The sequence below is a fragment of the Coenobita brevimanus genome, chromosome 77, assembly GCF_032717465.1.
Source record: "Coenobita brevimanus isolate Jiangsu-jjx chromosome 77, ASM3271746v2, whole genome shotgun sequence".
NCBI classification, from domain to species: Eukaryota; Metazoa; Arthropoda; class Malacostraca; order Decapoda; family Coenobitidae; genus Coenobita; species Coenobita brevimanus.
The window spans coordinates 12,043,700-12,058,603 of NC_137030.1; positions in this window are offsets into that span (position 1 = coordinate 12,043,700).

Here is a 14,904-nt window from a genome sequence, read left to right on the forward strand (position 1 = left end):
GGGATGGTCAGGATCAAGTCATGAGGGCTGGTGAAACGGGAGCTCCAGCCCTTCCTATGACCAGTTTGCCATCCACCTCGGGAGAACTGCCCTGTTCGACTGGTGCTACAGTCTACTCCTCATACCCATGAGTGGGTGAAGGCTAGAGGAAACTGATCCTTAACAAAATCATGCTCATTAAGAAAATCCAGCATGCGTAAGTTGACTGAGATGATAAATTTTCAGCAGGCAGAAGGAATGACACATTAATGGGTTGAAATATTTCATATTTGTGGGAGTGAAGTGCTAAGTGATGCTATGTAGCATCAGCAACCACAGAGTTTGATTTTACAGTACAATAATCAGGAGCCTTCTACAAACCAATTGCAGACACTGAATGGAGCGCACTTCCAGGATAAATGATACTAACAGATATCAGGACACTGAAAGAGAAATATCGGATATGGGTCAGATGAGCATGGTGCACTGGAAGCTTGGGGGCCACAGTGAAGGAACAGAGAAATTTTACTGAAAAATTACGAACCAAGGCAGATTCGCAAGGAGCAGCGCTACAAGAAAAGATTGTCAGGAGATGGGCAGCACAAAGTTGGGAAGTAGGTGTAAGAAAAGCACACCTGCTGGGATCAATGGAGGATATAAAAGCAACAGAGAAATGATCATGATCATAAGATAGAAGGAAGTACTCCAAGGAAACAGAGGCCTGTAATAAGGAATTATTGTACATGAAAGGAAAAGGAATGATGTGGACGAGATCGAATGAGATAGAAGAACGAAGAGGGATATGGACAACAATTTCATTAGTGAGGAAGGAGGCCTCAAGTACTGGGTAGTAGTATTCTAAAGAGGAGAAGAAAAGAACTGGAGACAAGTCAAAAGTGGAGCGAGCCCATTTCAATACAGAGCGGAGATCAGAGATAGGTAATAGGTCTGCAGTGACATGACCACTAACAACATCAACTAGAATATGAACTAACTTATTAACCTGAGAGAGAAGAGAGTCCAGGGACACTTGTAATTTCTCTGTGTGTTGTTTGACATATAGTAGCCCTGAAACAATATTTATTTTTGATATCTGTTTTTGTACATTGGTTATGAAGTTACTTAATGTATATGTGACTTCATTTAACTGGGCCGTGATCTTCTGTAACAGAGAGTGGTTTACTTTAATGACCTTATTAAAACTAAAGAGCACTGGCTAATTCAGCAAGGTCGGACTTGAATCCAGAGAGGTCACGTGTTGTCGTTCCACGAAATAAACCACTATGAATTTCTCCCCCAAGAATAAAGAATCCACACTTCACTCGTCAACGACCTACGGTGTTTGGTTAGAGACTCTGTCATTTTAGTGGGAGAATTTCATCCAAACATAGTCTAAATTCCAGTGGATGGGTAAGGAAACTGGGTACCAGAACGTATCTTTGTGGTATTTCTCCCTTGATGGCAGACAGAAGGACCTGCATCTCCTCAAGCTGATGTGTGAAGCTGGGCAGGGCGATGATCACGATGGGCAGTGTCTTAAGGTCGTAACGCGAGGAGACTACATCTTCCACCATCATTGCCTTGCCTCCCGGGCCAACCAAGGCCCTGGGACGTACGTCACCATAGTCCGCACTCAGCTCTGGCCCTACTTGGGTCAGCACTGCCAGCAGGTGTACCCGCAATGTCTATCTATCTATCTATCGCCAGAAGCCTTAATCCCGCATGGGGTGGCCACAAACAAATCGCCTCCACGTCGCCCTGTCCCCCGCCATTTCACTGCCCTGCTCCCAACTCACCCCCCCCCTCTCTCATATACCTCTCCACTCCATCCCTCCATCTCATCCTCGGCCTCACCCTACCTCCCCCCCTTCAACCTCACTCACATTCATTCTCCTCATCAGTCTCTCACCCTCCATCCTCTCCACATGGCCAGACAACCTCAGTGTGTTCCTCCTGACGCTTCCTATCACATCCACACCACAACTCTCCTTTATATCCTCATTTGTCAGCCTGTCTCTCCATGTGACTCCACAGGCTCCTATTAAATAACTCATTTCCACTGCTGTCACTCTTGACTTGTGTCCTTTCAACAACATCCAAGCTTCACTTCCATAAGTTAGAGTTGGTGTCACAATACTGTCATGTAGTAACTTTTTCACTTCCATGATCACTTCCCTGTGTCATGCCTATCAAATAAGTTTAAGTTAAGGCTGATGATTATAAAGATGGTTATGACAAGAATCTGGGGTGAGAATGTTTATGTAAGAGGCTTGTGTGCAGAACACAATTTTGAATGATAGTCATTAACAGTGGTGGAGGGTGGCAGTGTCCCAGAATGAGAAGAGGAAACTGAAGGAGTGTCAGAGAAGGGAATGGGAGAAGAAGCATTACCAGGTTATGGAGATGAGGCATATCTAATTGATTCCTCCAACAGTATGCCCTTCGGTGCACGTTAAAGGTCGTCTGCAGGCATCCATCTGGTCTCGACTTTAGACAGATTTTTTATTTTTTTTATTTTTTTAAGACAGATTTTTTTTTTTTTTTTTTTTTTATTGACATACTCAATATCCTGACTCAAACCATTCACCAATCAATCGACCAACATGGAGAAACTCATGCAGTAGCCCTTGATATTTCTAGAGCTTTAGACAGGGTGTGGCACTGTCCCCTGCTGTCCAAACTCCCTTGGTATGGGCTAACGTCTTTTGTTCCTCTGCTTTCCTCATATCTCAGAGACAGAAAAATAGGAGTAAAAGTAGATGATGTATATTCCAGTTTCCACTCAATTAATGCCGGCGTGCCACAGGGATCAGTTCTAGCTCCAACCCTGTTCTTGGTTCATAATAATGATCTCTCATCTGTCACCCACAATCCCATCCATTCATATGCAGATGACTCAACACTTCACAGATCATTCAGAATCAAACACCCATTTACGAAGTCTAGTATCTCTAACTCTCAAACTCAGTACAGCCATCTCCGTAAAGCAAGACTTATGTACGATCAATGAATGGGGACAAAAATAAACTTGTCTCATTTAATGCTAGGAAAACTAAATATATACAATTCACTAATAGACAGATATTGCCGTTTTCTTATATTACCTTCAGTGCTACTAATATCCTCATCTCTAAAAGTACTGAAATTCTCAGTGTCTCACTTAACAAAGCCCTCAGCTAGACCTCTCATGTCAGATCACTTGCTAAAACCACCTCAAAGAAACGTAGATTGTTGTACAGAGTCCGTAACTTATTCACTGATGAGCAGTTAGCTATAATTTATAAGAGTCATGTGCACTCTCAGCTTCAATATTGTTCACCCTTGTGGAATGGATGTTGAGAGGTTGCATTAAAACAACTAGACAAAATTCAGACCAAAGCTGTTGGAATTATTAATAACCCTGCTATTATAAACTACCTCCCCTACAAGTAAGAAGGAATGTTGCCTCCCTTGCATTATTTTACAGATATTTTTATGGAAAATGCTCATACGAAGTTGTATCCATTGTACCACTTGTCCATGCCTTCCCTCGTGCTACACGGACATATGGTAATGCTCACGACTGGAATGTCACACAGCTATTTTGCAGAACTTCTGCCTATCAGAATTCTTTTATTCCTCGAACTACATCTCACTGGAACTAGCTTCCCTGGAGTTGTTTCCCCCTATACTTCAACCTCCAGCTGTTCAAGTCCAACTGTTACAGATATTTTATGAATAGAGGACGGAAGTAATCTGGTGTATGGATTTTTTTTTTTATTCATTTGTTTTCCTTCCTCTGTTCTGTTATTAAAAAAATCAAATCTGTTGCCCTTATGAGGGATGACACAGGGATCCAGGAATTTGCCATCAAGTTTTGATACACGCTTGTGGTCCAGGTAAAAAACTAAATCACCTACTTAGATGGTAACATTGGAGGCAGCTGCACGTTGCTTATATACCATTTCTGCATTTGAGAGAGCCATATTATTCTGAATGTACTTAGGAATTTTCTGAAAATTTGAGAGGTTAACTTTAACATAATCATCGTGACTGTGGACCGGATCAGTCTTAGATTGCAATAAAGAATATGGTAGTCTCTTGTCAAAACTGCAGATGACAAGGAATGGAGTTTCACCAGTTGATTTATTGATTGATCCATTAATTGATGCAGCCTCCTGTGGAATCCACTCATCCCTGGTGGAACTCTAATCTCCCACCATGTGACAAAAAGTCTCTAATATTTTCCTATTTTGGCTTTTCACGAGGCCTTTAGAGGCTGCATTATGGGCAACAACATTATACTTACTAACTTCATAGTGACAGCAAATTTCTTCCGACACTGAATTTTTAAATTCTGGCCTGTTATCTGTTACGAAGAATTCTGAAGTTTGAAAAGGACAAATGACTGAATTGACAAAGGCATGGGCAACTGTATTAGCAGATCTGTAATGCAATGGAGCCATTATCATGAATAAGGAGAAATGATCGAAAGCCACTACTAGGTAAACGAAGACAGACTCTGTACATGGTAATTTTAGACCAAGAGAGATGGTTTGGCAAGGCCTTGAGGGTACAGGGTATTGCAATATGGGTGCAGGTCGATGAGTAGTTCCATTATTACAAGCACAAGACAGACATGTATCACAGTGAGCTTGTACATCCTTTCTCATAATGGGCCAGTAATATGAAAGACGTGCCTGTTGTAAGCTTCTGTCCTTACCCGGGTGTGATGCATGTGGGGCGTCTTGGCTTAAATGGAGGGCAGCAGGAATTAAGTCTTTTGGAATGACTAGTTGTCTAACTTTGCAACGAGACACATCGCTACCTGTGAGTACCGACTTTTTGTTGAGTAAGTCATTACAGAGGAAGAAATCAGACACAGGAACTGGTAACTTTGGCAAGGAAGAATCATAACCAGACTCAAGAAGGTATATGACTTGAGACCATAGATGATCAACACTCTGGAACCCATGAAGTGTGTGATAACTGAACGCCAAATTTACGTCACAACCAGTCGAGACTGTGGCAGCATAACGAGAGAGAGCACTGACTACGACATTTGACTTCCCAGGGACGTATTGAAACGCTGGATTAGTCATTAACAATAACCGCCCAACGTGCAAGGAGACCAGTAAGATTACGTCCTAGAAACAGGTCACATAGAGGAAGATGGTCTGTCTGGAGATGAACAGGATAACCGTAGATGATGTTGCGGAAATGCTTTAGGGACCAGTCCACGGCATGGGCTTCCCTGTGAGTTACACTGTAATTCTTTTCTGTGGAGTTTAATACTCGACTGGCATAGGGAACGACACGTTTCTTGCCTTAGGAGTCATCCCGCATGAGAACTGCACTGAGGCCCACTTCAGAAGCATCACTATATAGCAAGAGTGGTTTGGAATAATCAGGGAATGTCAAGCCTAGGGCTTGTGCAAGGGCAGTTTTCAGGCCAGTAAACCCTGCTGCAGGAGGTCACTTTAATGTCAGGGGGTGGGGGAATGAAGTTCTTGTTGGTTGTATACATGGAGATACATAAAAACAAAACTCTTGTTAATGACTTGGCATCTGTCCCCGGCCATTCACCGGACTTTACCTCACTTATTGCTACTCTGGAGCCTTTCCAGGCCCATGGAAATTATCTTCCTCTGCCCCAGCGATCAGATGGGACTGGGAGGTGGTTCCATCGGGTTGGTGGGGCTCTGAGACAAGGCCTAGAAAAGTCTGTGCCTGTGGTGTATACCAAATATCCAGTACTGAAATCCTCTGAGGGGATGTCAGTGCTGGATATTGATATTTTTGATCTGCACTGGGCCAGTGTCTATATGTGGGAGGGTACCTAAAATCTCAACACAGGGGTTACTTATGCTGGTGTCCTTGCTGGAGTGTTGGTGAAACAGCCCTGTATCTCAGAGGCAGTCTTGACATATTCCAGTCGCCTCTCCTTCAACTCATGATTTGCAGGATGCTGTCCCCATGGTTGGTGCTGTTGGTGAGAGTGATGTTTGCCCAACCGCTACCCTGACGGTTTCCGTCCCCATTGCGGTGGCTGATGACTTACACACTTCTTTGGTGTTGGCAGAAATCCACGTTGACCGGACTGTCATGGGGGGATGTGAATTAGGCAATTAAAAATATTTGATATTTCTCGAAAGTACTGTAACGACAAGGAATTGACTTGTGAAAATGAAGTAGTAAGTTTTACTTACGGCTTGCTTCGCCGATTTTCTAAGGATGAGAATTTATAAACTTTCTCAACACTACGCAGCAGAGACTAATTACTCACGAGCGCTGATTGTTAGTACTCTTAGCCTCTTGAGAAAGTGACTCTACCCCTGACAATCAATAACTAATACTAATAATAAAGGACAGGTTCTTGCCGGTGTTTAACTCCTGACTGGCACAACAGATTTAAGTTCGATACACAAGAACTGGCCTAAATACCAGTTATGAATAATGTAAGGAGTTTGTGCAAACTAGGAGAGGCAAACTAAAGTAAGCTTAAAGTGGAGAAATAAAACACAATTCTAATTACATTAAGCTCAAAGAAAAGAACTGTAAATTTAGTGATTACAATAAAATAAATTTGTTATAGGAGTCTCAAAATGAACTCAAAAGGGGAATTCACGGTCACACAGGGACTCATGAATTCAAATAACAAAGGAAATACACTCACTCGCTCATTCAAAAGCTAATCAGACTTAAGCCTAGAAAAAACGAATAGAAATACTATTCAGTGGAGGGAATGGAGCTGAAGCTACGAAAGACTGGGCATCTGCATAATGAACACCAAGCGCTGCTATTCGCTACAAGCCCATTTCACCGATCACCATCTAGGTGGAGATACAGGAAATCGCTGTACAACGGAGACACTGCTCTCTACGCTTGGGCACAAATGATCCTACTCTCGAGGCGATCCAAAGCTAAGTTCAAACTGGGAAGGGGGGTAAGAGATGGCTGTGTTTGCTAGAAGTAGGCGTGGCCTAACTTCAATGGTCAACGGAGAGAGGGCATACGATATACAAACGCAATAAAATCACTCAGTGAAAGCACTAATGTCATTCATAAGAATGGTCACTTATGAAACAGTGACAAATGTTCTGAAAACCATCCCGATCAAAGTGCATACAAAGATGACTGAACTGAGAGATGCCCAGTGTGAATTCCATTAGAGTTCGTGGTTTTCTCACCAAAGTACAATGTCATGAATTTGTTTAAATAAACAATCGTGCGAATTCATGACATTATGCCCCGTCAAAATCAAATTTTTCTTCCAGAAAAATTTTACGATATATACATACATATAAATCCTAACTTAGTCACACAAGATTCACACTGTGGTGTGTGTACTATCCTGCTACGGGAGAAAGTCACAGTCACCAATGAGTGAAAAGAACTCATATATACGTTAATAGAAGCAAGCTTGTGGAAAAAACTCTGTGACGACGGTGAAAAATCCTGTACTCAGGTCAAACCTGAGCGAAAAGTTTGCTACATTTACATTAACAACTAATTGTTATGTAGCGTGGTGTATGTAACATACGGTGTAGTTGTGACAGTTGTAGTGTAACTGTACCTATGTGTAATATGATATGATACAAATCAATAGTAAATGGAGATGACGAGGCAGAAGAAAAGAGAAGAGGCGGCAGCATGTGACAGAGACGATCAGCTGATCCACACAGCAGAACTGCTACACCCGCCAGCTGTACCTGCGAAATCAATGAAGGTGCAGCATCAAAAGTGTCAATGTGATGAACAATTTTTATTAAATTACAATTTCTCTCTCTGCTTAGTAGTCATAACATATGCTACAAAAAGTACACTATTATTTCTTAACGGATACATTATTAACCAGGAATCGTAGTCCTTGAATTGCTCAAATCTCTGAGGACCCCTGTAGTTTACTGGTTAAACCTACGTTATTAACCAGGAAACGTGGTAGTCCTTGGATTGCTCAAATCTCTCAGAATGGGCAGTTTACTGGCTAAACCTAACACTACACTTACGATTAATATCGGCAAGCTGAGAATCCCTACGCAATCTTGGGCAGGTCACATTGTAACACCCAACATGGTGTGAACACTCAATGTGGATAATGTGCATTCTCCGGGAATCCTCAGAGGCCCACAGCTCGAGACACCACAAGGTAATTCAAACAGCCTCGGATTGCATCTACGGGGGTCTCGAACGTTTCCCTTAACCTACGGTATATATGTATATACAGGCCCTGGACATAATGTGTCCTGTGGGAACAACAGGCGAAATGTCATGTCTGCACCCACATTGCCACTGCCCTCTCTTTCAACTGACTCAGAGATTATGGGTGTGGATTCAAACGGAACAGGAAGGACATGTCCCTGATTGGTGGTACATTGACACACATCACAGGAACGTACAAACCTATCTATTTCCTGTCCCATTCCTGGCCAGAAAAAGTGAGCACAGATACGGCCCTGGGTTTTCCTTTTGCCCATGTGACCTCCTGATGCTGAACAATGACCCCATTCTAACACTGCTTGGCGATACTTAGTAGGAACGACAAACTGCAGTTGAACCTCGCCCTGGGGTGTTCGTGACTCACGGTAGAGCCATCCTTGTTTACGAAGGAACCTGGCTTGACCTCCCTGTGAATACTTAATCACTTTACCCCTTTGCTTCTTCTGCACAACAGCAAGTGTAGGGTCAGAATGTTGTTCTTGAACAACATCTTGACTACAAATCAGATATTGTGGTGATGCGATGGTCACTGGGGTGACATAGTTTGGCGCTTCCGCCGTGGCTCGTGTTATTGCAGCCGAAGTCTGAGTAGTGCTATCTATGGTGCAGCTATGCTTGGCACCTGGTATGTTGCCTATTATTAGATCAAACAAAGGTTCTGGCATGACATCTGCAACTGTCGTACCAGTGTAAAATGGAGATGCCACCTGGATACCTGCCTCAGGGAACAATCTTACTGATACATCAATAACCTGAGCTTGGATCTGTCGATCCATGTATTCCTCAGGCCGAACTAGACTTTGCCTGACAGAGCAACCTGAGGAACCATTGTCTCTCAGGACCTTTACAGGAATGTCTCTCTCAAACCCTGGCTGAACAAGGAAGGCACTGTTGCCTGTAGGAGGGCCTGTGGAGGAAGCAGCCAGCCACTGATAAGACTGTGGAACGAACAATGCAGCAAACATGGTGCCCTGCGAGTTAGATACCTGAGGGGTCGTACTCGTCATCTGGGGAGATGGAGTGTTGACCACCTGTGGAGGAAAGTTCACTGTCGCTGGGGGACTAGTGGACTGTGGGGAAGTACCTGTGCTGCTAGGGATGACACCACCGTATTGCTGTTGAGGAATGAAGGCTGTGTTTGCCTCCTGCCTCTAATACAGAGGCTAATGCTGAAAAGGATTGTCCCAACTGTCGATCGTGTGGCTGATACTGCTGCTGGTTAAGGTACTTGTTGTACCTCTTCCAAGCAGGTTGCTGTGTATTTTGCCCCTGGTCCTTCTTCTGCAGTTTGTTTGGACCTTTGCCATTATTCTGAGAATGGCCTTGATGCTGAAATTTGCTCTGAGATGGCTTCCCAGACTTGGCAGTGTCCTTTCTGTTCCAGGTGCGTTGCTTACGAGTTTGGTACTCGTACACAGTGAAGAATGCATCAGCCTTCTCCACCATTTGGCTGGCATCCTTTAGCTGGCAGATCTTAACTGAGCCATAAGCTCAGCAGGCCACGACTTTTATCAACCTTATGCTGCATGTGCAGCATAAGGTCAATTATCCCCACTCGTGTGCAAGGGGTTTCATCTTTCTCCATCCACTCATCAATGTAAGCAGTAAGCCGATTGAGGAACTGAACAGCAGTCTCCTTTTCTCGTAGATGGCCCTCATAAACTGAATCTCGGCATCGTCAACTGTGAGACCGTACGCTTTGATGAGAGTGGCCCTCATCATCCCATACATGAGATTGTGTCCACGAATGCTGTGGAGAATTTCGAGGGCAAGGCCCTCAAACAAGCTAAGGAACTGGAGCCACTTAGCTGCCTCATCCAGCTGGTACAGCTGCACCATGTCTTCGAAACGAGCTATAAATGGCTCAATTCTCCTTCCTTGTATGAAGGAAGCTTGAGGCGTGGGGTTGCCAGAACATGTGCAGGGAGAGCACTCGTTGAACTTGGGTTAGCTGCACCAGATGTGTCTGAAGCCAAGACGTCTTGCTTGAGCTTCAGCATCTCGAGTTCATGTTTCTCACGTGCCTCGTGCTTGGCACGCTCGTGTTCACATTCTCTCTCTCGTTGTTCTCGCTCATACTCACGTTCTCTCTCGCATTGTTCTCGCTCATATTCATGTTCTCTCTCACATTCCTCATGCTGCTCTCACTCGTGTTCACGCTGAATTCTGTGCTCTTCACGGGCATCACTCTCACGCTGCTGTTCATAACTAAACTGTGAGAACACGTATTCTTTAATTTCCTGGGGATCAGTAAGCCCCATATCTTTGGCTTCCTGTACATATATATTAGTAGCCATGATGCTAACTCAATTAAGGCTGAGTAGACTAAAGACTGAGTACTGACAGCTGTTTCACAGAGAATTGGTATTAATCAAAAATAAAGAATATAAGCACAGGCTGGTGGTGACCAGTCTTATCTAGTTAAACTGGTAAAGATAATCAAAAATACAACTGACTGGGAAAACTGTTACTTAAAATTAATAGAGATGAATCAATAACCACCAGTAAGATAGTACCTATAGACTTTACTGATAACAAATATCTAGGTGTGAGTGAGTGACTATTATTTCGTTAATAACTTTAAAGCTAAGACTTAATATCCTGGCGAGGTCGCCAGATGCCACAGGGGAATGTGAATTGGGGAATTAAAAATATTTGATATTTTTCAAACGTAGAGACAAGGAATTGACTTGTGAAAATCAAGTAGTAAGTTTTACTCTATTCTGGCTTGCTTCACCGATTCTCTAAGGACGAGAATTTATAAACTTTCACAACAGTACGCAGCAGAGACTAATTACTCATGAGCACTGATTGTTAGTACTGTTAGCCTCTTGAGAAAGCGACTCCACCCCTGACAATCAATAACTAATACTAATAATAATGAAACAGGTTCTTGCCGGTGCTTAACTCCTGGCTAGCACAACGGATTTAAGTTTGATACACAAGAACTGGCTTTAAATACCAGTTATGAATAATATAAGGACTTTGTGCAAACTAGGAGTGGCAAACTAAAGTACGCTTAATGTGGAGAAATAAAACTCAATTCAAATTAAGCTCAAAGAAAAGAACTGTAAATTTATTAATTACAATAAATTTACTTTATATGAGTTGTCCAGGTGCTTGAGGGTTCGAAAGTGGATGTATGTGGAGTAACTGAAACTAAATGGGGAAGAGATAATGGGAGTATGGATGAGGTGTATGTGCAGGAGTAGGTGAGAATGAGAGGGCAAAAGAAGGAGTGTGTATTGTAGTAAAAGATGGAAGAAGAACATAAGAGAGTATAGATCAGTTGGGAAAAGGGGAAAAAGAAGTGTGTGGTAATCACAGAGGCATTTGTCTTCATAGTGTAATAGCAAAAGTATATGGTAGGATACTTATTGACAGAGTTAGAGAGAGAACAGAGGAATTAGTTGTAGAAGAACAGGGAGGCATTAGGAAGGGGAGAGTTTGTGTAGACCAGATATTAATTCTTAGATCTTTAGAGGAAAAGTTTCTAGAGAAGGGAAAGAAGTTGTTTGCGGCTTTCTTGGATTTGGAGAAAGCATACGACAGGGTGGATAGATAAGGATTGTGGAAAGTATTAAGAATACATGGAGTGGATGGGAAGTTGTCGAATGCTGTGAAGAGTATGTACGATGATGCTAAGGCTGCAGTGCGTGTGGATGGTGAACTGAGTGAATTTTTCTCTTTGAAGGTTGGGTTGAAACAGGGATGTGTCATGTCTCCATGGTAGTTCAATCTGTACATAGATGGGGTAATAAAAGAGGTACAAGGTAGGGCAGTGGATGTTGGAGTGGCCCTGGTGAGAGAGGGTAGTGTTCGGAAACTCCCTGTACTGTTGTTTGAAGATGATACTTTGTTGTTGAGTGAAGACGATGGGGAGCTGCAAGGCTTGGTGGATGCATTTGGGAGAGTGTGTAAGAAACGGCATCTAAAGATGAATGCAGGGAAAAGTAAAGTGATGGTCTTTGAGAGAGGTGAAGTCAGTGAATGTACACCCACGAGCAAAAGTTCGGCGACAATCTCTGCCAGGCATATGTTTCCAAAAATAGCCCATAGAGGGTGCAGCGCTCATCCACCAGAGTGTGGGAGAAGGTAGGAGACCAAAAGCGGGACGGGGAGGAAGGCAACGAGACAAGAGGGAGGAGGCAAAAAGACAGGGGAGGGAGATAACCTGTGGTGTAAGTAGATGCCATATATCTGGTGTTTTATTTTTATTGTTATTATTATTGTTATTATTATTATTATTATTATTATTATTATTATATGGGATAAATATAATAAAGAAGGATGTAATCCACTGTCAGCCTTTAGAAAACGGCTGACATTTTTTGTATTTTCTGCCTAATTCTGGACGATTTTTCTTGTGTGACTTAAGCGCTAATGATGTCCAAAGGCTACAGGTTCGATAAAGTCTAGCAACCCGTAAACTACCGTTTGAATTTGATCCAGACGATCAAAGGCGCCACAAACTACAAAAATATCTCGTCTAAGGGTTAAGGAAGTAAAAAATTCATTTAATCGCGTTAGGTACTATGACGGTGGACAGCGAGGTAGACGGACGTAAACTAAGGGAGAGAGAGAGAGAGAGAGAGAAACAAGGAGCTAGCAGGTGAAACAAGTAAAGGGCAATCCTTTCTTGGTGGTATTTGAGAATCATTTAATTACATACTTCAGAAATGGGAGGTTGAAATGAATTAGAATAATTTTGTTGTTGATAGACATTATGAATTATTGCCGCTCCGATTGAAAGGGATTGGTTCATCACTTTGAAGCGTGGCAACGCCACTGGTCGAATAGAGATGGTCTATATGTGTGTAACATCAGTAATGCAAAAATGTGGCACTGACCTTGCCTTTGCGTCATCAAAAGAATAAGGATTACTATGTTTAATACCTAGTAAAGTTATCATAACAGTGAATTCATCAGCTTCTTTCATTTCCGAAGTAAGTAATTATCTGTCTATCTGTCAGTCTATCTATCTATTCCCAGATGCCTTAATCCCGTAAGGGATGGCCACAAACAAATCGCCTCCACGCCGCCCTGTCCAATGCCACTTCACTGCCACGCTCCCAGTTCACACAATGCTTTCTTTCATATACCTCTTCAATCCATCCTTCCATCACATCCTTTTTTTTATTTTTTCTTATGCAAGGAAGAAGGAACCAAAGGCCATGAGCCCGCAATAACAGTTCCCTCCAAGAAAAAAACAAAATACAGGAGAGAGAGAAATTCAAGATCCATTCATTTCGAGATGCCTGGACACACTGCGTTTGAAAGACTGGAGATCATAGGCAGCAGGAAATACAGACAGAGGGAGACAGTTCCAGAGTTGACCTGTTGCATAAATGAAGGACTGGGAGTAACGGTTAACTCTTGCATTAGAGAGTTGGACAGAAAAGGGATGAGAGTTTGCTGCTAGACGGGTGCTACGCTCCCGTCGTAGAGGTGGAGGAATGCATGCAGACAGTTCAGAGGAGAACTGACCATTAAAGTAGCGATAGAAAAGAGATAAAGATGCAACAGTGCGGCGAAGAGACAGAGGTTGAAGGGAGTCAGTAAGAGGAGGAGAGTTAATGAGACGAAAGGCCTTTGACTCCACCCTATTGAGAAGAGCTGTATGTGGGGATCCTTCCCTCACATGAGAGTTGTACTCCACACAGGGTCGGATAACACCCCTGTATAGAGTCAACAATTATGCAGGGGTAAAGAAAGAAAGGAGTCTCCCCTTCCCTCTCCCCCCCCTCCACCCCACTCACATACACTCCCCTCGTTAGTCTCTCGCTCTCCATCCCCTCCACATGGTCAAACCACCTCAGTGTATTTCTCCAAACGCTTTCTATCACATCCATATCCAAACCACAGCGCTGCTTCACTTCAGTCATACGTAATTATATGATTCTCAAATGCTTACCACCCAGCTAGGTATTGTCCTTTAAGTGTTTCACATGCTAACTCCTTGTTCTCTCTCTCTCTCTCTCTCTCTCTCTCTCTCTGTTAGTTTACGTCCGTCTACCTCGCTGTCCACCTTCATATTACCTGATGCGATTAAATTAATTTTTTACTTCCTTAACCCTTAGACGAGATATTTTTGTAGTTTGTGGCGCCTTTGATCGTCTAGATCAAATTCAAACGGTTGTTTACAGGTTGCTAGACTTTATTGAACCTGTAGCCTTTGGACATCATTAGTGCTTAAGTCACACAAGAAAAATCATCTAGAATTTGTCAGAAAAATACAAAAAATGACAGCCGCTTTCTAAAGGCTAACGCTGGAATACGTCCTTCTTTATTAAACTTATCTCATATATATAATGAGAATAATAATAATAATAAGAATAATTAGTAATAATAATAATAATGATTAACAGTAATGATAATAAAACATCAGATATGTGGCATCTACTATCGCCACAGGCTCTCTCCCTTCCCAGTCATCTTGCCTCGTTCTCCCTCCCGTCTTGTTGCCTCCCTCCCCCTCCCACTCTCCGTCTCTCCCTTCTCCCTTACTCTGGTGGACGAGCGCTGCGCCCTTTATGGGCTAGGCTTGGAAACATATGCCTGGCATGGACTGTCGGCGAACTTTTGCTCATGGGTGTACAGTAAGGTTGGATGGTGAGGAAATGGAAAATGTGAGTACGTTTATGTACTTGGGTAGTCTGATGAGTAAGGATGGAAGTTTGGAGAGTGAAGTGCTTGAAAGGGTACAACAAGGAAGAAAAGTTGCTG